The sequence below is a fragment of the Melospiza georgiana genome, chromosome 24 (assembly GCF_028018845.1).
Source record: "Melospiza georgiana isolate bMelGeo1 chromosome 24, bMelGeo1.pri, whole genome shotgun sequence".
NCBI classification, from domain to species: Eukaryota; Metazoa; Chordata; class Aves; order Passeriformes; family Passerellidae; genus Melospiza; species Melospiza georgiana.
The window spans coordinates 6,249,114-6,272,386 of record NC_080453.1 but is presented as its reverse complement, the minus strand read 5'-3'; positions in this window follow the sequence as shown (position 1 = coordinate 6,272,386).

The following is a 23,273-nucleotide window of genomic DNA, read 5'->3' as shown; positions in this document are numbered from 1 at the left end:
GCAGGGAGGGGGAATGCTGCACCCACAGTGTGCCAGGGGGTCTTGGGATGCTGTCCCCCGTGCTCTGGGGGACAGAGATGCCCTGGGTGGTGTAATGTGATTCGGAAGAGCTTTATGCTTGGATTAAAAAGGCCTAATTGAGTGTCCTGGTAGGATAAGACACAGCTCCTGGTGCCCTGGAACAGAGGCAAATCTGCACCATGAAATATGCTCAAACCTGATTTTCCTCTGTAGCAAACCACTGCCCTGAAACCTCTTTATTCCTCCTCACAAAGGCTGAAAGCCATTTCCTGGCACCAGATCCCCCAAATTTCCAGTTAATAAGCAGGCTTTGTGCTGTTGACCTTACACATGCTGGCACAGCCAGATTTTCCAGCAGAAATGAGAGGCCAGCAGCCAACTTGCATTGCATTTTAGAGCTCTGCAGCTTGGAGAGGGAAGGGAAATGATCCAGCAGGGCCTCAGGCACGGCACGGTGACTGGCACCCTCGGCGGAGCGCAGTGGCACCGGGACACGCTGCTGAAATTACTTTTGGATGCTCTGTCAAGCACAAGATATAAATTGCACAATGTTTTTAAATGTTTTGGAGAGATTGCCTTTTGAGTGGCACCCTCCATTCCGGTGTGTGTCCAGTAAGGTGTAGAGAACTCATTTGCATTTTTCATTTTTATCGGCGTCTTTTAGCCAGGCTGGACCAGGAGAGTGAATCCAGCTGTGTGGAGGATGCCAGAAACAGCTCAGCCTCCATCTGCTCAAAGATACAAATTTGATTTCCCACCTCATCTTTATTTTCATGTCAAAAATTTTCTGCACTTTTTCAATATCCTTTTACTTCCTCTTTTATCCCTGGTGTAAATCCTGACTATCAAATGAAATGAAATGGAAGGGAATGGACTGCCTGAAGCTATTCATGGCACGGGAACTCACTACACCTCCTAATAACCCATTCCCTATTTATTTTTAGCAGCATACCATCCCTATCTTTCCTGTTACTGTTGAATACTCAAGTGGTGCTGCTGCTAAACATTATGACTTCCTTTTCTTTGCTTAATTACGTGCCAATCAGTGGAGAGCAGAGTGTGCTCTCAGCTGGTTGCTGGATAAATATTGAGTGCAACGTGATTCCAGCCATTACTACGGAAATGGGCATTTCCAAACCTCACATTGGTGGAGGTGTGTGCCAGCTGTGTTTCTGGGGAGCACTGGGAGCAGCTCATGGAAAAATTGGACATTTCCAGCTTGGATCACCCCCCACAGGGCTTAGAAGAGAGTGTGTTTATTTTTGGATCCAGTAATGAACCCCCTGTATTTTGGTACCCAGTTTTCAAGCTAGTCCATGTATTTTTTGCCTGTTCAGTCAGGAAGGTGAGCATGCCCTGGGTAACCTGCCTTGCCCTTGGCTATTTCTGTAAATAAATCCCAGCTTCCAAGAGGTGCCCAATTTGCAGCAGCTGCCCCCAGTGATCCCTGCAGTGGAGCTGTCTGGGGATCCACAGAGGAAAAACAAATCAGCCTTTTTGCCTGTGTGTGGATTTTTAATTTTAAATTTTTTTTTTTTTAATTTGGTCTCTTCTGGTGTCTTTACTCTGCTCTTTGTTGTTGTTTTAACAGAGCTGAAAATATACTGTCTGCTGCTAATGAATAGCACAGAAACCATACGCTTGCAAGGCTCTGGGGTCGTGCCGAGTCGGCTGCTGCTCCCCATATACTGCTGGGATATATTTGCCAGCATTTCAATTAGATCATCAATAACCCAGTGCAGCTGCTGAGAGAAGAACTCAGATGTTCATAAATGTTATAGTCCATTAAGTTCAGATACTTCAAAGGCAGTTTGGAAAGAAAGTCATTTGTTAGGCCGAGTGTCAGTATAGTGGAATGCAAATCACGCTGGATGCCAAAGAAAGGGATTAAAAATGGAGTTTAAAGGTCAAATTAACTTAATTTGACCACTTCTGACACATAATGTTACTCCCTGACTTTTAAAATAGTGCAGCCATGTGCCAGGGTAAGGATTCCTCTGGAAGGATGCAAACCCTGGGTGCAGGATGCTCAGGGCACTGCCATCAGCAGAACAGGGATATCCCAGTAACTGGGAGGTATGAGGGGTGTGGGGAGTTTGGGGTGTGTGGGGATGTGAGGGGGCTGTGTGAGTGTGTATTTGTGTGTAATTTCCTCATTTAAAACCCATATGATATTTCCTGCCCTCCAAAATCCGAAAAGCAAGTCAGCGCTTCAAGCGCAGCAAATATTGAAAGAACTGATTAACATCATGTGAGATTTTTTTCCCATTTTAAGATTATTTCTGTTTGGAACAGGCAGAGAACTAAAGCTCCTTTTCCAGGACGCTTCCCTGCAGCCTCCCTCTCCCCTGGGGTGTGTGCAGGAGGGAGAAGCAGCGTGATTTGTGATGCTTTGGAAGGAGAGAGGAATGCAAACATCAGGGTGAATTAACAGCTGATGGGAAACGCGGCCAGCTCACCTCGGAGGAGGGATGGCATGACAGGGAGAGAGAGGAAAACACTACATCACCCTGGAACTGCCAAACTTCAGCTGAGATTCAGCAGCAGAAGGAATCTGGGCATGGCATCTGCTTTCAGCAAGTGGAGCTGCCACCCAGGAACGGAGCAGATTGGCACCGACCGGGGGGAGCAGCACGACAGATCCTGCCCCAGGAACGCAGCCAGCGTGTCCACGGATTGCAAGGACTTTCCTGCAAAGGTGGGAGCTTCAGGAGGCATAACAAATGCTTTCCCCACCTGGCAAGGGCAGGGACAACCAGGGGAATCTGTCCTTGGTGCTGTGTCCTTGATGATGGCGCACATATGGCCAGGCAGGGTCACCCAGCCTGTTCCCAGCTGCTGCTGTGCCCCTGTCCTCTGCAGAAGCTGGAGATTTGGGATGGATAAAACATTTCTGTGACTGCTTTGCTGCAATATTAGTTGTTTTGTTTAACAGACACATTCCCAGCAGACGCTTGCTGCTATGAAACAAGTTCTGTAGTTCAGGATATTTGTCGCTGGTGAACCAGCTACGTGAAACGTCTTTGCCAGATTTTGGCCTCAAATGGAATAGTTTTTAAAGTTCCTTTAAAAATCAGGGCAGCGTTTCTCAGAAACCTGTCCCAGCTTTGCCCAAAGCTTCTGAGCCTTGGCATCTCCATCTGCAAGGATGGGGACAGCACAGCTGGTGGGTGTGACCTGGGTTTGGGGGGTTTCAGTCCCCAGGATTGTCCTGGTGGTGGGGACAGGACCCAGGGAGGGTTTGTGGCTCTTGAAGAGTTGGTGGTGAGGATCTGCAATGGGACACACGACTTCAACCCCATGAAAGCTCAGTAGAGAGGAAGCCAGTGGTTCTCCTCTTGGGAAAAAATCTGTTTTATTCCTCAAGTCAGCTTCTTCCAGACAGCACAGAGGGAAGATTCACGTCGTGTTCTCACTGCCTCGTTCCTCCTACGGGCCCCAGGAGGCCTCCTGTGAGAGACCCCCAAGGATTTCTGTGGGGATGCCTGTAAGACATCCCTGGGGATGCCTCTAAGACATCTCTGGGAATGCCTTTAGGCAGCCTGGGGCTCTCCCTTGCCACTCAGGGAAGGGATGCTCCTCCCTAGGGAGGCTGCTGGGATCACAGCCCAGGCAGAAAACAGGGTGGCTGCACTGCCAGGCTGCCTGCTGGGTACCTGCAGGAGCCTGTGCCCAGCCCTGGTGCCACCAGGAGCTGCTGGAGTGTCCCCTCACACTCATTTGTGGTTTTGGGTGAGGCACTGTAGTGGTTTTAGTTTGCCAATTTGAGATTTCTCAGCCAATGAGGGTGGTGGGTTCAGTGCTGGCTGATTGCCAGTGCACTCACTAGAATGTACTGACTCGTTTTCTGTTGTGATATAGGGTTAGGAGAAAGGCAAAGCAGGCTCAAAACTTTAAAAGGGTATAAAGAAAAGTTTATTAAAGCAACTGAAAGAAAGGAAAAGTCCCTCCTAGAAAGATGATCTAAATATCTGGTTCATCACTGTCACTGGTGATGCACTCGGTGAGTAATGAGGGGAAAGGAGGAGGGAGGCAAGGACAAGGATGAAGCCTGGGAAGTGACTCATTAGCAGGATGTTAATGAAGATCTCGGCATTGCAGGGGCAGATCATGGTGACTTGCCTGGTCACCTCTGTGCTCAGCACCTGTGACAGCTCAGGGAAGGGCAGTGTGGTCAATGTGACAGAAATTCCTGGATGGAATGGGACAGGATCACAGCAGGTACAGATGCAGAATGTTGTGAAATGCAGAAACTCCTGGGTGCTGAGGCAGCTGAGGCATCCAAATCTCACGTGGCTCTTGCAGCGAGAGGCGCTGCTGTGCTCTGTCACAGCTGAGCTTCCACCAGCCAGGCTCTGGGAGAACTCACGTCAGGTTATCAATTCCATCTCGGGCGGGAGACAGCAGGGAAATTTGATAAGCGCCTGCGATGGCTGATTAAGATGGAGAGAAGAGGAGCCCCAGGTTTAACTCCCACCTGACCTTTCAGGAAGGAGGCAGCGTGTTGAAAAATGCCATTTGCAGCTCTTAAAGGTTTTATGCCCCTGAACACCTCCGAGCTGTTTAAGGAGAATGATATTCAGCTTGCTCAGGCCCTGCCAGCTCCTGCTTCCCCTCACAGCAGCCCCGGTGGGAGGCTGAGAGGGATTTATGAAAGGTCAATATTTGAATGTGCAAAACTTACTAAGTCTATCAGAGCACCGGGAGAGATTCTGCATCAGCTCACTGAAAATCAGCCAAAATTCCCACTCAAGTAGGACAGCAGCTGGACAAGCTCTACATGGCTCCATTGGTGCTGGCTGTGGTCAGATGTGCAGAAGCAGCCTCATGAATTCCTGTTCTCTGACGGCACAACAAAGTCTCAGCATGCTGCAGGATGGGACAGAAGGAACAGAATCTGCCCCAGTGTGTCCAAAACCCCTGAGGTTCCTTCTGTCAGAGCCTGCTGCTCTACAGGAGCTGATGTGAGCTGCTGCAGAACCAGGACATTCCCCGTGGACAGGGAGGAGGATTCCCAGTCTGTCTGATAATATAAGGATCAAATATTGGGATAAAATGTGTCTAAAATCATGGGGTGTTCAGGGGAGTTGGAAAGAAAGGTTGGGCCTGGTAGGTCCTCAGAAAATGTTGAGCTTTACTGGATCATGTGAAACTGCACCTGTATAATCGTTTAATGACTATGATAAATGATATGATTGTTATATGATACATTGTTATATGATTATTATATGATAAATGATATGATTGTTATATAATAAATGATATTATTATGATATGATATGATATGATATGATATGATATGATTGTTAAATGCCATGATTGTTTGGTAATTGGATATAATTATTGTTTAATTTTAACAAGAATCATGAGAAACTATGTTGGGGGGTTTGATGGAAATTACAAAATCCATACTTGGATGAAATCAATGTATACAATAGAACAATAGAAGTTTAATAATTAATATGTAGCTATATAATGATAAGGGTACAAAAATGTGTTCACCCTGAACCCATGTCAGAGTCAGATTTGGGTTTGTGCCCCTGACACCCAGAGCTCTTCAATAAAAGCACCTACATGTAATCATTCTGTGTTTATGTGTTCCTGAACACTAGCATGGCCAAGCTAGGGACACTTTGCCAGTGCTGATCACTTGTACTGGGCAGGTGACATCTCAGAACTTCCTCTCCCAAGCTGCAGCTATGGAAAGCAAAGCTGGAAAGCAAACTCAGCTATGAATTGCATTGCCAGGGAATGTTATTCCTTGTTTGCAGGATCACAGCAGCTGCAGCTTTCACAGATTTTGTGGGAAAAGAAGCAAATTTCACCGAAGCAGAAGAATGAACCCAGAGCAGAGGAGCTGCTGCAGCCACTGACATCTGCTGCAAAGCCAGTGTGAATATTTCATATCACACAATATCCAAAGTTTGCTCATGTCTCCCAGATGGGGCTGGGTGGTGATGTGTAACCGAGGGGTAGCACTGCTTCAGCAGGAACATATGACATGAATTTGCTCCAGATTTCAGGATTCTTAGCTGTGATTTTATTCTCATTCAGTGATTTGACAGGCAGCCAGTTAAATTTCAACAGAAGAGAGAAAGTGAGAAAAGGCTCCTATTCCTTGGGACCATTCAGAGAAGAAGATGCTTCCCATTTTGGTGGCACTGTTGGTCCCAGGTCAGGATTCAGGAGATTCCAAACCCTCCAGGCAGGGCTGGGCATGGGATGCTGGCTCTGGCAGAGGCAGATCTTCACTCTTGCTCTGCAGCCACTGTGTGACGGTGTTCAGAGGGGTCTGAGGGTGAGGGAAGAGACGAGGATCTGACTCCATGCTTCAGAAGGCTTGATTGATTATTTTATGATATATATTACATTAAAACTATGCTAAAAGAATAGAAGAAAGGATTTCATCAGAAGGCTAGCTAAGAATAGAATAGGAAAGAATGATAACAAAGGTTTGTGGCTTGGACTCTGTCCGAGCCAGTTGGACTGTGATTGGCCATTAATTAGAAACAACCACATGAGACCAATCACAGATGCACCTGTTGCATTCCACACCAGCAGATAATCAATGTTTACATTTTGTTCCTGAGGCCTCTCAGCTTCTCAGGAGGAAAAATCCTAAGGAAAGGATTTTCCATAAAAGATGTCTGCAGCACCACAGAGATTTTGGAATCCCCAAAACAAAAAGCAAATATTATTGCATCTGGTTTGCAGCAGGAAGCAAATCCATGTGAGGTGAGGGGATGTGGGGTTATCGAGAGACTGGGATCCTGTCTGGGTGGATTCCAGGGCTTCCCCTGTACCTCCCAACCCCTACAAGTATTAGCCAATTCCCCAGCATTTAAACTCCTTCCAAGAGCCGAAGTGTCTATAAGTCTCCCATTTTGCCACAATTTACAATTAGTTTACCTCATTAAGCATTGTAAAAGCTGTCGGGAAGCACCTTGGAGGTTATCTATCACCCTTATTGCTGCTGCTGCTGCTGCCCTGGCTCTGCACTGCAGGAGAGTCCTGGGGGACCCGAGGGCTCAGAGAGCCCTGAACAAGGTGGCGACACCACCAGGGACAGCACTGAGAGGAATGAGGGATTTACCTTTCCAAACCAGCTCTGGGGCTGCTGGGAGATAAAACCAGCGCTGGGAGATAAAAGAAACAATGGGAAAGATTCCACTCAGTGGTGAATGGAAAAAGATATTTGCTTTTACAAATAAACTGTGGGTTTGCTGAGAAATGAAATTAGAGATTGAAAGATGAAAGAAACAGTGAGGAAGAAAAACCCCTAAATTCCATAAGAATTAAAAATTAAAAGGGAGGGTTGTACACTAGAGGGGAATCTTTGGGATCAGGTGTTCTGGGAAGTCTGAACCTCTCAAGTACCTCAGAAATGAGCAAAGAGAGAAAGGAAGTGCAGCTGGGAAATTGGGATAAAAAGGAGGCTGCATCCTTCAAAAATCTGAGAGACCCCAGGGGAATGCCCCATGGCCTCTGCCTTGATTGGAATAAAGTTCCAGGACTCCTCTGCCTCCTTTTTGGACACAAACCTCTGGTGTTTGTGGATGGATTTTCCTGACAGCACCAAATCCGTGTGTGGCACCTGCAGCCCCTGCCTTGGCCACCAAGGGCCACCAGCAGGTGTGGGGTCAGGGCTGCAGCTCCTCTGCTGAGCCCTGAGCATCACGCAAGGGCCAGAGTTGTCACTGCTCCTTGTGCTGCCTTTTCTGGGTACCTAAAAACAGAGGCCAGATGAAATTAAGGCAATAAAAAGCAGTTCTATTTATTGAAGGCCTCCAGGTACATTTAGGGCAGGCAGGGGATGCACCCAAAATGGACAATGGGTCACAGGTTTTCATATTTTTATAATTTTGGTCCATTTGCATGTTGGGGGTTCATCTTCCAATTACAGCTTCAGGTAATGAAATCACTTCCCCCAGGTTTGCTGCCCCAAACTCATTTTGTTTCCATCTCTCAGGGCCTGAGGCAGTGAGGTGTCCTTGATTGCCAGGCCTGGAGAGGAATTGTTGTGTCTGCCCAAAATGGGGAAGCAGCAGCTCACACTGTGTGTGGAGTTTGGAGTTCTACACTAAAGAACTGCAGGCTTACAAATACATGAAAAATATAAAAGCTGAAATCCTAAGACATCACTTGCATTTTCCTTATTTTCAAGTCTGACACTTGGATAACCAGAGAAGCAGAAGGAAGCAATGTGCTCTGCACAGCACAAATAAAAGCAGCAGAAGAGAAATAGCTGGTTTTTACCAAATTCTGTGTAATAGCAGCCCAATATCAGCATGAGATTGGAGCTGCATTTTAAGAGAACAATCTCTGTTCTGCATGTAAGCAGCTCTTATCCCTTCCAGCAATCCTGGATCAGTCCTGATGCTCTTCCTCTTGTTTTCTGCCAGTACTTGCAATTTCTAGTGAGTAGTTAAATTTGACCAAAAGATAAATCTCACATTTAGTAAGCACTGCCTGAGGACAGAGTTTGCATCCAGAGATGGGTCCTTGCTTAACTGATGTAACTCAAACAGCTCAATTCCCTTGGGAGCTGCTGTGATGCTCAACTCTGGAAACCAAGACACTTCTACTGAGTCACTGAAATTGCAGGAAGAAGTTTTATTTTAAATTATTGAACTTGAATAATTTGGGAGATGTTACCCCAAGCAGAACTTGCACATTGGGAGCAGGGAGGGTTAAACTACTCAGTCACCTGTGTCTGTGCCCCTTCAGGAACGTTCCATACGAGCATGGTTTTTTCCCAAAATTCCAACAATGATGTTCCATGTTGCTCCACAGGCTGTCTTAGAGCCCTGTTTTAGGCTCCAGCCCAGGGAAAATAGGGGGAAAACTCAGTGAGAGCCACCAGAGCTGCCTGGTGCCATTGTTTACCCCAATTCCTGTAAAAAATCCACATATCAGCAGCGGATATTTGGGATTTAATTGTTTTGATAAGCACAGGGCACTTTGCCAAACAGTCAATTGAACAAAACTGTGGCAATTAGCAGAGAAGCTCTCCCTGCAGAATTACAATCCTTAATCTCCATTCCTATTTACAAATGAGATTGGGTGAGTGGGGATGTCCATGCTCATCCCTGTGCCCACCCCCTCCTGCTCCCAAAGTCTGTCCCAGCTCTGTGCTCTGACCTCCCATCCGAGTATTTCTGGTGATATTTACACACATTGAGAGAACAAAAGGTGATTTGCACAGCCAAGTGAGGATTATATTTTGTAGAGAAGTTCCCACTAGATTTGTGTCTCAGTTTGTCTCCAGCGTGGAACTGCAACCTCACTTTTATATCATGAAATATTAGTTTACAGAGTCACCTCACCTCCCAGAATCCCAGCTGGAGGTCCAGGAAAAGGGCTCACTTACTCAGAATCTCCCCATCCTGGAGCTTTGCAAGGGAATATTTTCTCCCAGTCGAACACATCTATAGGAGAATGAAATCAGGAAAGTGATTCTTTGGGTTTATTGCATCTGCTTTTGGGAAAAAAAAAATTAGGGAAAAAAAAAAGAAAAAGAAAAAGCTTTGTTTCCTTGTTTCCTCCAAGAGGAGCTGTGATTATCAAAGATCTGTCTGTGTTCATTTCCCTGCTCTCCTCACAGGGCAGGGTGTGCTGGTGCTGCTGTCGATGAGAGCTCAGAGATCGATCCGAGCTCTGACATTGATGAACGGGCAGGGCCCCAGCACCTGCAGGATCCCCACCGAGCCCAAACCTTTCTGAAAGGCCAGTGAAGTAAAGTCTCTGCCTGCTGGTGTCCTACAAGGCAGAGCAGGGGCTGAGGCCGTGGTGAGGTCTGGAGGAAGTTCAGGGATTGTCCCCTTTGCCAGGGAACTTTCCTGCAGGGCTTTTAGGCTGCCTTGGTGTGGTAACTTCTTCCTGGACACAATTTTTTGCCCCAGGATGGATGAGGAGCCAGGGGAGAGAGCAAGGAGGTTGCTCTACAGAGAGGCTGCTCTACTTCACCTGTGGTCTCAGTACAAATCCAGGGTGTGACACAGCCTGCTCAAATTTTCCCTATTTTCTAGGAATTTCCTAATTCCCTTGGCTGGCAGCAGGTGTTCCCAGCAAAATCACAGTTTCAACAACCTGCCTGGCTCTGTGGTGCAGCATCTCCACATGGCAGCAATTGTGGCTGTCACATCCCCTTTGATAACCCCACCATGGCCCCTGGGGCTGCTGTTGATGTGGAACACACTGGGCCAGTCAAACCAGCTCGAGCTCTGCCTCTTGCTCTGCTAATTAATTTTATCTCCTACTCAAAGCCAGGCAATCCTCAGCCTTGTAGAATTGATTTCAGGGCAAAGGAGGGATATTTGTGTCTTACCAAAGCCACTCCACTTACAAATCCCAAGCACTTGCTCCTTGTTATTTGCATCAGCATGTTCTAAAGTAGGACACAGTGCTTGGACTGTTTCTATTCTGGTAACTTACAATGTATTTTTATAATGCCTTTTTCCTTCCCCTCCCGTCTCTTTTCTTTTCTCAGAGACAAACAGCAGCTGTGTTGTTGGCACAGTGCTGAGAAAGGGAAGCAGAAGGGCAGCAAGGGCACGGAGATAAGCAGTTCTGGTGTAAATCAGATCCTTCACAAAGCCGAGATTAAAAATTGTCGCTTGCCTACAAATAAGTGATGATTCCTTGCCCTCCCCGTATGTGCAGGCACTTTGATTTCCCATTCAGATGCTTTCCGAGCACTTCATTTTGGAGTGGGAAAGGCAAGGATCAAGTCTCCACTCGTCTGCAGGAGGACAGAGCTCAGTTCTGTTCTCAGTGCAGGCACAGCACACAAACCCTGCAGTGATGCCACCACTAAAGCAAGGCTGAAGCAGCAAACCCAGACCACTTTTGGGGACTTTTGGTGGCCCATTCACCCAATGCTGGCCACCAAAATTCTCCAGGTGGGTGCTGGGCCAAACCTAGAGATGGCAAACCCAGCAGGACCCACCACATTCAGCTTCAGAGAGCTCTGCACAGGCTGCACAGGCCACTGAAGGGCCCAAAAAACCTCCTGGCCTAATAAACCAGGCTCAAGCCTCTGGTTATTAATTGCTGTGGTGTTGTTGTGGGTGCCAGGATGAGGTGAGAGATGAGAATTGACTCCAAGTTCTTAGAAGGCTGATTTATATTATATTATATTAATTATATTATATTAATTATATTATATTAATTATATTATATTAATTATATTATATTATATTATATTATATTATATTATATTATATTATATTATATTATATTATATTATATTATATTATATTATATTATATTATATTATATTATATTATATTTATTATATTTATTATATTTATTATATTATATTATATTATATATATCACATTACATTACATTACATTACATTATATTATCACATTCTATTCTATTCTATTCTATTCTATTCTATTCTATTCTATGATGTACTAAAACTACACTAAAGAAAGAAAGGAGACATCAGAAGACTAGGCAAGAATAAATAATAAAAAACCTGTGACTGACCAGAGAGTCTGACACAGCTGGACTGGGATTGATCATTAATTAAAAACAATTCACATGGAACCAATCAAAGATGTGCCTGTTGGTAAGCAACCTCCAGACCACATTCCAAGCAATCAGATAATTATTTTTTTACATTTTTTTTCTGAGGCTTCCCAGCTTCTCAGGAGAGGAATCCTGGCAAAGAGATTTTTCATAACATGACAGTGACACAAACCAGACCCAGCTCAGGCCATGGGCAGCTGGGATTTAACTGTGCTGCTCCTGAGCCACGTCTGTAACCCACAGCACCCTGAGATCCTGGGCAGGATGCTCCATCCCTGCGTCCAGAGGTTTTAACAGGGATTGCTCAGCAGACATCACATGCTTGGCTTCTGGGAAAGCTGAAGGATGATCAATAGTTGATTAATCTAGTGAAGAAATTAATGTATTAAAAGCAGTGACTGATGTCAAATACATTCTCTCTTGCTCATCGATTTCCTTCTTTTTAACCTGCGTGTGCCAAAGTCCTGAAGCCCAATTCTAGTGTGCAGCTGGCACATCCATCTCTTTAATTTCATATGGATATAAGATACTGAGCAATGCATTTGATTGAGTAAATGTGGTGCCATTGATTTTGTGGCTGAATTATCTGATTTGATTGGCACCGTGTCCCGTTTAATAGAGAAAGCGACCAATTCAATAAGTAATGTTAGTAATTGGGTAGTTGTTCTCTGAAGAAAGATTACTTGAGTTTACAGGACTAATGTTTCTCGGCTGCAGCATAAACTGGATAAATTTCTACACGAGATGAACATGATAACATTTATCCATGCAATAACAGAGCTCTGGGCTCTCTAACGCGGCTCCTGGGCAGCCCCACTGAGCAGCTCCCACGCTGTGAATACACCAATACAAAGCTCAGCAGCCAGGGCCATTCATTAATTAACCCTCTAAAGGCACTGAGGAGTGCTGCAGAGTGTGTGTGTGTGCTCTAACAAACACACTGTGAGGGATAACACTGACTGTGGGCTGGAGAGGGAGCAGGAGCAGCCCTGGCTCCAGTGGGGCTGGATCAGAACCCCAGCGGATTCTGATCCCTGGATCAGAACCCCAGAATTATTTAGGCTGGAAAAGAACTCGAGTCCAACCTGCAATGAGCCAGCCCAGAGCACTGAGTGCCACATCCAGCTGTTTCTTGGAGGTGTGACAGCACATCCTTTCCCAAAACACCTTCCCAAGCCTGAATCCAAGGCGGGTTGTTGCTATAGGACACGAAATAAAACCATGCAGACACTGGAACCACCGAGGTAAAAAGAAGGGAAGTTTATTTTCTGATTCTAACATTTATAGATTTTCAGAAGTGGATTGGAGGATGACAGTGTCACCTCTCCAATGACACTGAACAAACTAACAGCTCATCAAATGTCTCTTCCTCCATAAAATAATGCAAAACAATAATTATTTACATAAAACTGCGTGAGGAAGTTCATTGCAAGAATGTAAACATCAGAAGGCTTAGAAAAACTTAGACGAACAGAACAACAGTGGGTGATTTTATTCAAGGTGGTGTTCAATACTAAGAGGAAAGATATTTAATTAAGTGCTATACTCGGCAAATTTGATACCAACAATCATGTGTCAAGTTCCTGTAAAGCTGATAGAAATAAAAGCAGGACGACTCTTATACTGATTTTTCAGCCTGTGCTGTATTATTTTCAAAAGAGAAACCAGCACACAACAATTGGATTCCATGCTGATATATTACAAAATACAATCTAGCCATAACGCTGATGTGACAGCCAAAAGCAGATATTAGCAGAAGAAAGTGATTTTTTTTTATTATACAATTTTATCAGTGGATGGAAATTTCAGGACTTAAATTTACCATCACATCCACATCTGAACCTGAATATCTGGGAGGTCATTTACTCCACTGTACAATAAAAGGGAGTCAGACAAGGTAATGCATAATGGAAATCAAAGTGGAGCTTCCATTTGCGACGCTGCCGCACATAAACTATCGGCTGCAGGATCTAAATTATGAGGAGATTCACTCCCAGGTGATGAATGCAGAACACGACGAGTGGGGAGGGACAGACCCCGAGGGAGGAGGAATGTGCCACTTGTAGAGGTGTTTATCAAAACAGAGATATGCTTCTGTATCTTAAAATGTTATTTTTCTCAAAATTTATTTCAGCTGCTGATAAGCAAGACCTGTTTATTTATTTCATGGCAATTACAGGGTTGCTCAGAACTGCCTGTTCTGGCAGATTTTCCCCACAGAAAAGGCTTTGCACTGAGCATTTCAGGGCTTTGCTTCTAAAAATTCAGAACTTCAAAACCATTTTTAAATGTAGAAATATTCTTTTTTTTTTATTTTTTTTTTTCTGTTGCGGAGGCCCAGGCGGCATCTTTCAAATTCCCAACTTCTTAAAAAAGAAGGAAAGATGTTTCAGGCTCCAGAACAGCAAAGGATATTTTGTTTTCCTCAGGGTGCTGCAGGGCAGGAGCCCCGTGGGTACCCCTGCCTCAGGGATGCTCCTGCTGCTGCTCTCTTCATCTGACACACCAGATTTACCAAGCTGTGAAAAATGCCAATCACTTGTTTTTAAAATTTTAAACGTTTAATATTAATAAAATGGTTATAAAAATAGGAATATAATTCGAGTAATAATAATTCGGACAATTAGGATTTAGGACAATATGAGACAATAAAAACATAGAGTTACAGACAGTCTGGATGCCTTTTCTGGGCAAAATAAGCCTGAAAAAGGACCCACGTTAACAGAGGATTAACCCTTAAAAGCAACAGCCTGTTGCATATTCATACATCTCATATATGATGCATAAATTCCATTCAAACAAAGGATTCTGTCTGGTCAGTGTCAGCTTCTTCCTCTGAAGTTGCTGAGGAGGTGGGAAGAATTTTGTTTCTTCTGATAATGGAACAATAAATTCTTTTTCTCTGAAAGATTTAGAGGTCCTGTGGCTGCTCTCTGGTGTGAGTACCTCATTCCTTTATTTAAAAAAAGTATCCTACGTAGCATCGTTTCTATTTTAACATTATGTTATAACCTAAAACTCTATTTACACACTACTTAAAAAAATTAATACAGCATCACTTTCTAACGTAACACATATAATATTCATTTAAATATTTGCCAAAAGCCAATCATAAAATACACATTTTTCACACAGTTCTGGCCATAGAAAGTGGGTGAAATAGACAGAGAACTGCTTTGTGTTAGGTTTCCTTGGCTTTTCAGAGGAGACACTCAGTGTTCAGCCTCTCCTGCCTCTCCTAAGCCGCTTTGTGCAAGAGCTGGAATGGAAAACGGCAACGACTCCAGTTTTATCTGCCCTTAATTAAACGCTGAAGTGCTCGCGTGTAGTGGTGGGATTGTGTTGTGGTGAAACCCAAACCCTGTGAATGGGGTAATTATAAGCTGAGGGATTTTGCTAATACCAGACTTCCCCTCATTTTCCCTCAGTAATTAGAACACAGCAAATAAATCAGTGCGCAGTTGACTTAAACAATCCGCCACTGGAAGAATTGCTTGCTGATGACTTCCCTGGCCAATCACATCCCTACTGCTGCCACATATCAAAGAAATTGGTTTTGTGTCTTCATATTAACGGCATTTCTTCCAGCTGGCAGGATCCCGTTTTCTTGCTCCTGGATAGGACAGGAACAGTGCTGGAGTGAGGTGTAAGACAGGGGATGCTCAGAGTCCTGATGTGCAAACCTATAAATGCCTAAATTCAGAGTGGGCATGTGATGGTGATCGCAGGGGTCTCATGTTGAGGGAAGAGACAAGGATTTGACTCCATGTTTCAGAAGGCTTGATTTACTATTTTATGATATGTATTACATTAAAACTGAAAGAATAGAAGAAAGGATTTCCTCAGATTTCAGAAGGCTTGATTTACTATTTTATGATGTACATTACATTAAAACTATACTAAAAGCATAGAAGAAAGGATTTCCTCAGAAGGCCAGCTAAGAATAGAGTAGGAAGGAATGATAACAAAGGTTTGTGGCTCGGTCTGAGACAGCTGGACTGTGATTGGCCATTAATTCCAAACAACCACATGAGACCAATCACAGGTGCACCTGTTGCATTCCACAGCAGCAGATAATCAATGTTTACATTTTGTTCCTGAGGCCTCCCAGCTTCTCAGGAGGAAAAATCTTAAGGAAAGGATTTTCATACAAGATGTCTGCAACATGGAGGCATGGATTTGAAAGCAAGATGTTGGTGTTTAAGTGACTGACAGAGAGAGAGAGAGAGGTCCTCAGGAAGTGAAGCCTCTGCTTGATTTCTGGCCAGCAGAACCAGATCCTCCTCAGGGCCCTGTGGCACACATCAGTCTGGAGTTTATGTGATGCACAGCAGCCTGTCATCCCTCTGAACCACGGGCTCCGGGCTGGTGCAGTACACAGCACTAAAAAGCTGAATCTGGAAGCATCAGTTTCGCTGAGCAGGATCTCTGCCATGTGGTTGCAAGATCTGCAGTAGATCTGAGCTCTCCTGACCCACCTCCCTGCCAGTTTGACCTGTCTGAACCTCAGAGGGCAGAAGGACCCTGGTGTCTGGGTTGGGGTTGGGGTTAAGTTTAGGGTAAGGATTAGGATTAGTGTTAGGGTTAGAGTTAGGGTAAGGGTTAGGATTGGGGTTAGGTTTAGGGTAAGGATTAGGATTAGTGTTAGGGTTAGATTTAAGGTTAGGGTTAGAGTTAGGGTTATGATAAGGGTTAGGGTAATGGTTAGGGTAAGGGTTAGGGTTGGGGTTAGGGTTAGGGTTAGGATTAGTTTTAGGGTTAGAGTTGGGGCTAAGGTAAGGGTTGGGGTTGTGGTTAGGGTTTGGGTAAGGTTTAGGGTATAATTTAAACCAGTGAAATCAGCCCAGCTTTCCCACCATCAGTCACACTTTTCCCATTGCAGGGACACATGTCCTTATGTAAGCACCATTTTCCCATCTCTGTGCATGTGCTGAGGCTGTAAAAGCCCTGACAATGTGTACCAGGGCAGGATCTCTGTTTACCAGCTGTCAGCTAATAACAGGAGGTGTTATCCCAGCCCTGAGACCACTGCCAGCATGAGCAGCAGCTCCCGAGCTAAGCTGGCTGATTTACTGACTGCTCACGCCCGTGTTGCATGAGCTGGTGTGAATGTAATCTACTCAAAACACCCCGCTGGGACCCATAAACTTTATATAAGGAGCCTTAACTCAAACAGTAAGAGGCTCCCAGGGCCTATGGAGAATGGCTCAAATGCTGTTTGGGATGGATTTTTTAATGCGCTTTGGTTTTTTCTTTTGTAGTCACAAGGGCTGCTTTCTGTTTGTTTTGCAAAACAAAAGCAATGCCCCCTCCCCAAGCTGTCCCCAAATCTCTCATGCCACAGGCACAGGTAAGGCAGGAAAGATGTGCCAGCACCTTGTTATCCATCCAGACTGGGACGGGGAAAGAGCTGGGCTGCATTTCCTGGTCCTTGTCCTCAGTGGGGATTTGTGGAAGGAATGATTGATGTTATTTGATTGGACATTTGCCCTCCCAGTGCAGCAGGGAAGTTTAACAGGAATGTAAAAGTGGTAAAACCTCGACCCTGGGATGAGCAGTGCCAGGGCTGTTCTGGTTGGTGCTGTGGCAGGAGCAGATGCTGTCTCTGGGTGACATTCCAGGACATTCCAGGACAGCCGGAGCTCTTCCTGCAGGTGCTGCTGCTGTGCTCAATAACACATCTGCACAAGCCCTTCTGATCCCACCTTGCTCCCATTTCTTCCCAGAAAAAAGAAATCGCTGTTGTTCAGCCTGGAGAAAAGGAGGCTCAGGGGGGACCTTGTGGCTCTGCACAACGTCCTGAGAGGAGGGGACAGCCCCAGGCTGGGCTCTGCTCCCAGGGAATGGGACAGGAGGAGAGGAAATGGATTCAAATTGCACCAGGGGAGCCTCAGGGTGGACACCAGCAGGAATTTCCCCATGGAAAGGGTGCTCAGACCTTGGAATTGCCCAGGGAGGGTTGGAGTGCCCATCCCTGGAGGTGTCCAAGGAATTCCTGGAGGTGACAATGTGGGGACTTGGCACAGCTTGGACTCAATGCTCTTGGAGAGCTTTTCTAACTTCAATGATTTATTTTTCTATGATTCTACCAAAAAACGAGTAATTTGAATGTCCACAAATGATGGAGAGAAGCTGGAACATTATCTCTCTGAACCCAACACCAATAAGGATTTGGCTGTTTGGCACCGCTTTGAGATAATTGTTTCCAAGGATCTGAATGCAGAAAATACTTTAAAAACAACTTTAAAATCAATAGTTCTTTTAATTTGCAACTTGCAGCTCACTTTGACAAATAACCCAAAAAGGGAGGATAAATAATGCAGCTTCAATTATATTTCTGTACAAAATTTGTCTTATTTTGTGTAGTGTACTGCTGAGCTAATTCAATTTTCTGCTGCCAGCCCATGCTTGTTTCCCTTTCACTTGTAATATATAACTTTATGAAGAGGGACTAAATCTTCCTACGTGAATGGCAGTTTATCCTCGAACGTGAATGTTTCTGGAAAATAAGAGAAAATAAACCAACAACAAAACTCTTCATAAAACCAAGAAAAGCCAAACAGCTGAGTTATTTTTTTCAGCAGGGACAAAGGATGCACAATAGAGGAAAGCAGGTGGCAGCTGGAAAACATCCAGAAACCCCCAGAGGCTTCTGGTTTTACAGCTGGAAACCAAGACCTGGTACCCCCTGCTTGAACACATTCCTTTGAATTCCCAAGCTGGAGGGAAGCTCTCTCCCTGCTCTTCCTGCTGCCTGGCTGAAGGATGCACCAAGTTCTGAGATGCAGAAATGGTGGTTCCTGGCCCCAAAAGATGAAAATTTAAATTGGTTTTAGAGCTTGGGGGTGGAAATTTTGAAATTTTAAGCATGAAGATCGAAGGGCACTGGGATGTTCCAAGGTGCCCAGGAGGTTATTGGAGCATGGTGCCCTCTCAGCGGGGCTGGCACCACAAAACTCGTGCTTGTTTTAGTGCTGTCACTGTCTCTGCATCTCTGCCGACACAAACCAGGGGTGGAATCTTCTTTGCAGTGACATGGGACATGTGGTGGCAATGGCCACAACCCCTCTGTGCTGAGCAGGACACAGGCAGGGGACACTAAAACTGTTACCCCATTGCTCACTTACTGACATTTCCATAACTTCTGCATCCTGTAATCCACTCTCATGAGCTGCCATTGGAGCTATTTCTGCTTCTTTAATTTCTTTTTCTCTAAACTGCTGCCTCTGGAGGGGGAAAACAAACCACAAACGCTTCTTTCATGTCTAAAGGCAAAATGTCAGTCAGGCTCTGCCTGTCCCTCATCTCACAGCATCCCAGTGTGGCCAGCCTGGCTGCTGGGAGGGAGTAAAGAGAGAGAGGAGATGTTCAGCTAAAGGCTGGGAATTGTTTGCAGCAAACCAACAGATGTTTATGGTTCATGAGTACATTCCCAAAAGGACAATGTTAGCAGCCTGAAAAAAATGGGAGGGCGGAAAGATGGAGGAATTGATTTAACATCTGTGTTTTTCTTGAAAATCTGTTCTCTCAGGGATGTTGGGAAGCTGACATTTTCACAAGGCAGGAGTGGGGTTCATGGCTGATTGTGGTCCTGACAGTGAAACAGCAGAGGATGCAAAGGAGAGAGCTGGAGGTGCAGCATCTCCTTCACAGCTCCTCCACCACCTGGAGTACTGGCAGTGAGGAAATATGGGCTGGCTACAACTTGGTCCTCTTGACTTCTCCCACACACAGCTCAGAAAGTGATGGCTTTGCAGCCTGTCCCTTGTCTCAGCCAACACACAGCCTGGAGGGAGCACCACTGCTCCAGAAATGTGCAGGGAGAGAAATCCATCTTCACTCCTGCCTTGTCCCTCTGCCTCTCTTCTCTTCTGATCCTGCTGCTCTGCAGACCCTCCCATGCCACACTTTGTGCTACAGGTGCTCGATTATATTTTAATTTTCCCTTAAATTGATGCTGCTCTCAAACAGACACCCCACACAGCAGCAGGAGTGGGTGAGCTGAAAGCCCAGCAGCAATAACACTGCCCGTGCCCCCACAACCCAGACTTACCAGATCCACATTCTCTGCATTTCAGCCTGCTTGGTGTTAATTTTAGATTGAAAAGTTCCTGTTTTGGAGCTGATAACGTGGTTACCAGCTGTTGCTGTGCCCTGCCTCGGCAGGAGGCAGCACCATCCCTGTGTGTGCCGCTGCTGCACTGCCAGGTTGGGCTCACAGCTCCTCCCAAAATCGTACAGGTGCTGCTGAAGCCATGGGCCCTGCACTCCCTGCTAGTCTGGCTGGATTGTTAGACAAAATTTAAGGTATTTCTGCCCCTGGCAATGTCAGCTTTTGTGTGCTGGATTGGTCTGCATGTGACAGTGGTGACAGGGGTCTTATGTTGAAGGAAGAGATGAGGATGTGACTCCATGTTTCAGAAGGCTGATTTATTATTTTATGATATATATTATATTAAAACTATACCAAAAGTATAGAAGAAAAGGTTTCATCTCAGAAGGCTGGCTAAGAATAGAGTAGGAAAGAATGATAACAAAGGTTTGTGGCTCAGACAGTGTCCAAGCCAGCTGACTGTGATTGGCCATTAATTACAAACAACCACATGAGACCAATCACAGATGCACCTGTTGCATCCCACAGCAGCAGATAACCATTGTTTACATTTTGTTCCTGAGGCCTCCCAGCTTCTCAGGAGGAAAAAACCCCAAGGAAAGGGTTTTCAGAAAGGATTTTCATAAAAAGATATCTGTGACACCTGCAGGCGCTCCCTGAGTCTCCATCGCCCATCTCTGCCCTGGCTGTCACCAGGACACTGCACAATTATGGGGGCTGGAAGTAGGGCATGCACTGAGGACACACAAAACTCCTTCCCTCACTTAGCTGCTGCTTGGTGCTCTCTCTTTGTCTGGGGCTCCTCGTGGAGCTCCCAGTGCTGCTGGCCTGTGCTCTGGGGATGCTCCAGCTCTGCTCCTCACTGGGGCCCTGGAGCTGCAGAGGCTTCTGGAACACACTGCTAAAGTTCTGGGGGATCCCAGCGCTGGACCTGCAGGGAAAACCAGCAGCTGCAACGTCACTGGCATGTTTTGTAAACCAGGCCCCAGAGGTGTGAAGCTGCACACCCCAAAATTGGGTTTCAATGAACAGGGTGCAAAAGGGAAGCCACAGATCTACAGGACACAGCAGTGCCAGAAATCCAGATCAGCCAAGAGCAGAATCAGCTGAAGCTGTGGAGTTGTCCTTATTTTCAAAGTAATAAACTCTGTAATTAACCATAGCTTAATAAGTCATCAATCTTATGTTAAAAAAGGAATAATGAACTAATTAACTAGAATGCATTTCCCAGTGTAGACAATCAATGCCTTATCTTAATGCTGGGTATCTCTGGAGGGGAAGGAGGGAGGTTAGAAACAGTAAAGATACTAAATATTGAGAGAGAATGATTTGCTTTTCCCCATAAAAGAAAATTGATTAAGAGACAAACTCCAGTGCTTGAAACCCAGGACAATTTTGTCCTGTTTTAATTCTTAGAGAAGATACAGACTAAGAGCTACCCTTAGTATTCTATGAGTAACTGTTTAATGTATAAGACAAGAACCATAAGGCTGGCAAAGTCCCTTTAGATCACCCTCCTTCCCCCTCCCCAAGTTTAAAGAAATGTAAATTGCCATTCCAGAGGCAGTGCCTTTAAAAAGAGGGAGTTTGCATTTCTGTGAGATTTTGGAATGCGTCTTTCTAATCTTCCAGTCTCACACATATTTATTCCAGCGATTCCCTTTGCTTCCTCTTGTCAGACTGAAGTTAATTCAAGTCATTTTATACTCCAAAAGCAAGCCTTTTCTTGTATGTTTAAAATCCAGTTTGAACCTCTCCCAGTTCAACAGAGTCACTTGGGCTGTGAGCAACTGCTGAAGCAATTGCTGCTTCTTCCCTGCAGAATATTACATTCTCTGGTGCTCACAACAAAGCCATCACGAGTGTTAATATTGTTGTCATGGTGACTGACAGCTGCTGCAAACATGGCTGATAGAAAGTTAAATTACTGCACTTTGGGAGCAGCACAAAGCTTTGAACGCCGCTGGGGGATCTCTTACATCCTCCTGGGGAAAGCTGAGAGCTCAGAGCCTTCCCCACCACAAAAAGCCTTGCACACCCCTGTCTCCAGTCAGAGATTTCTTATCTCATCCCCTGGGCAGGGAGTGGGGGGCTCCTCCTGCCCTGCAAGCAGAGGGGAAGGGAGGTCTCTGTTAGCAGCAGCTTGTGACAGTGTTCACAGGGGCTCTTGGATGAGGGAAGGGATGAGAATGTTGACTCTATGTTCAGAAGGCTTGATTTATTATTTTATTATATATATTACATTAGAACTATACTAAAATAATAGAGGAAAAGGTTTCATTAGAAGGCTGGGTAAGCTAAGAATAGAATAGGAAAGAATGATAACAAAGGCAGCTGTCTTGGACTCTCTGTCCAAGCCAGCTGACTGTGATTGGCCATTAATTACAAACAACCACATGAGACCAATCCCAGATGCACCTGTTGCATTCCACAGCAGCAGATAACCAATGTTTGCATTTTGTTCCTGAGGCCTCTCAGCTTCTCAAGAGGAAAAATCCTAAGGAAAGGATTTTTCATGAATAGATGTCTGCGACACAACTGGCCCCTGGAAGAACAAAAAGGCTCCCATGAGTAAGAGACTGAGACCAGAGATGTAGGACTCCAGGCAGCTCTTCAAAATGCTCTTTATTGTATGGAAGATGTCATTACAGTCTCAGGTTTTTGGTAGCACAGCCACACCTACAGCTGTAGGCAAGCCTGAAGACCCTTTAGTTTTGGTTACATTGCATTATATATTTTTATTTGCTGAGCATCTTAATACATAAAAACCCATCAATACCTTTACTATCACCTACAGCCTATCATTACTGCTATTATTACCACATTATGGTCATTACTGTCCAATCACATGAGTTAGTACATTACAGTTTAAGCTTAAAGTTGTTTTTCAGTCTTCTTGCAGTGGAAAATTCTTAGACTTTTTTTCTGCTTGCATGTTTGTTTGCTTGTGGTATCTTCCTGCTTTTCCCAAGAACTATTTCTGCTTGGTAAAAACATCTTTTTTGTTTGTGGTCAACATATTGTTCTATTCATAAAACCCTCTTCCAACTCAACATTTGCTTTTTTAGTTGTCCAGTAATGACTGGCTCAGCAACTGTCAATTTAGACATCTATTTTCTTCTATATCAAAATTTGTTTCCATCTCTATTCCACTCTCAGGTCCTACATTCAGAGAGCTTTCTGCCAAGCATAAATATCTGTTGAAATTTCCATCTTTCAAAACATCCATGCCTGGTCCTGGTGGGCACAGCACAGCCCAGCCCAGCTGAGCTCCCAGGGATGTGAATGTTCCCAGTGAGCTGCAGGATGTGCAAAATCCGAGCAAGCCAGGGTCTGAACACAAACATCTGAGAGCTCACAGGAACCAACACCTGCACCAGGATGACTCTGCTCTGTTTATTCCCTTCTATTCCATGGTGATTTTATCTTCCTGCTTCTTACTTGGGGCTCTGGGATGGGCTCTGTTGGGGAAGGTGAAACAGGAAAGCCTTATAAATATGATTGCCTGGCAAAAGATTTTGAGAATATGGAAACTCTAAGCGAGATTGAAATGAAAGCAAGCTTTGAGATCCCTCAGTTACTGAACAACTGGAAAACAATG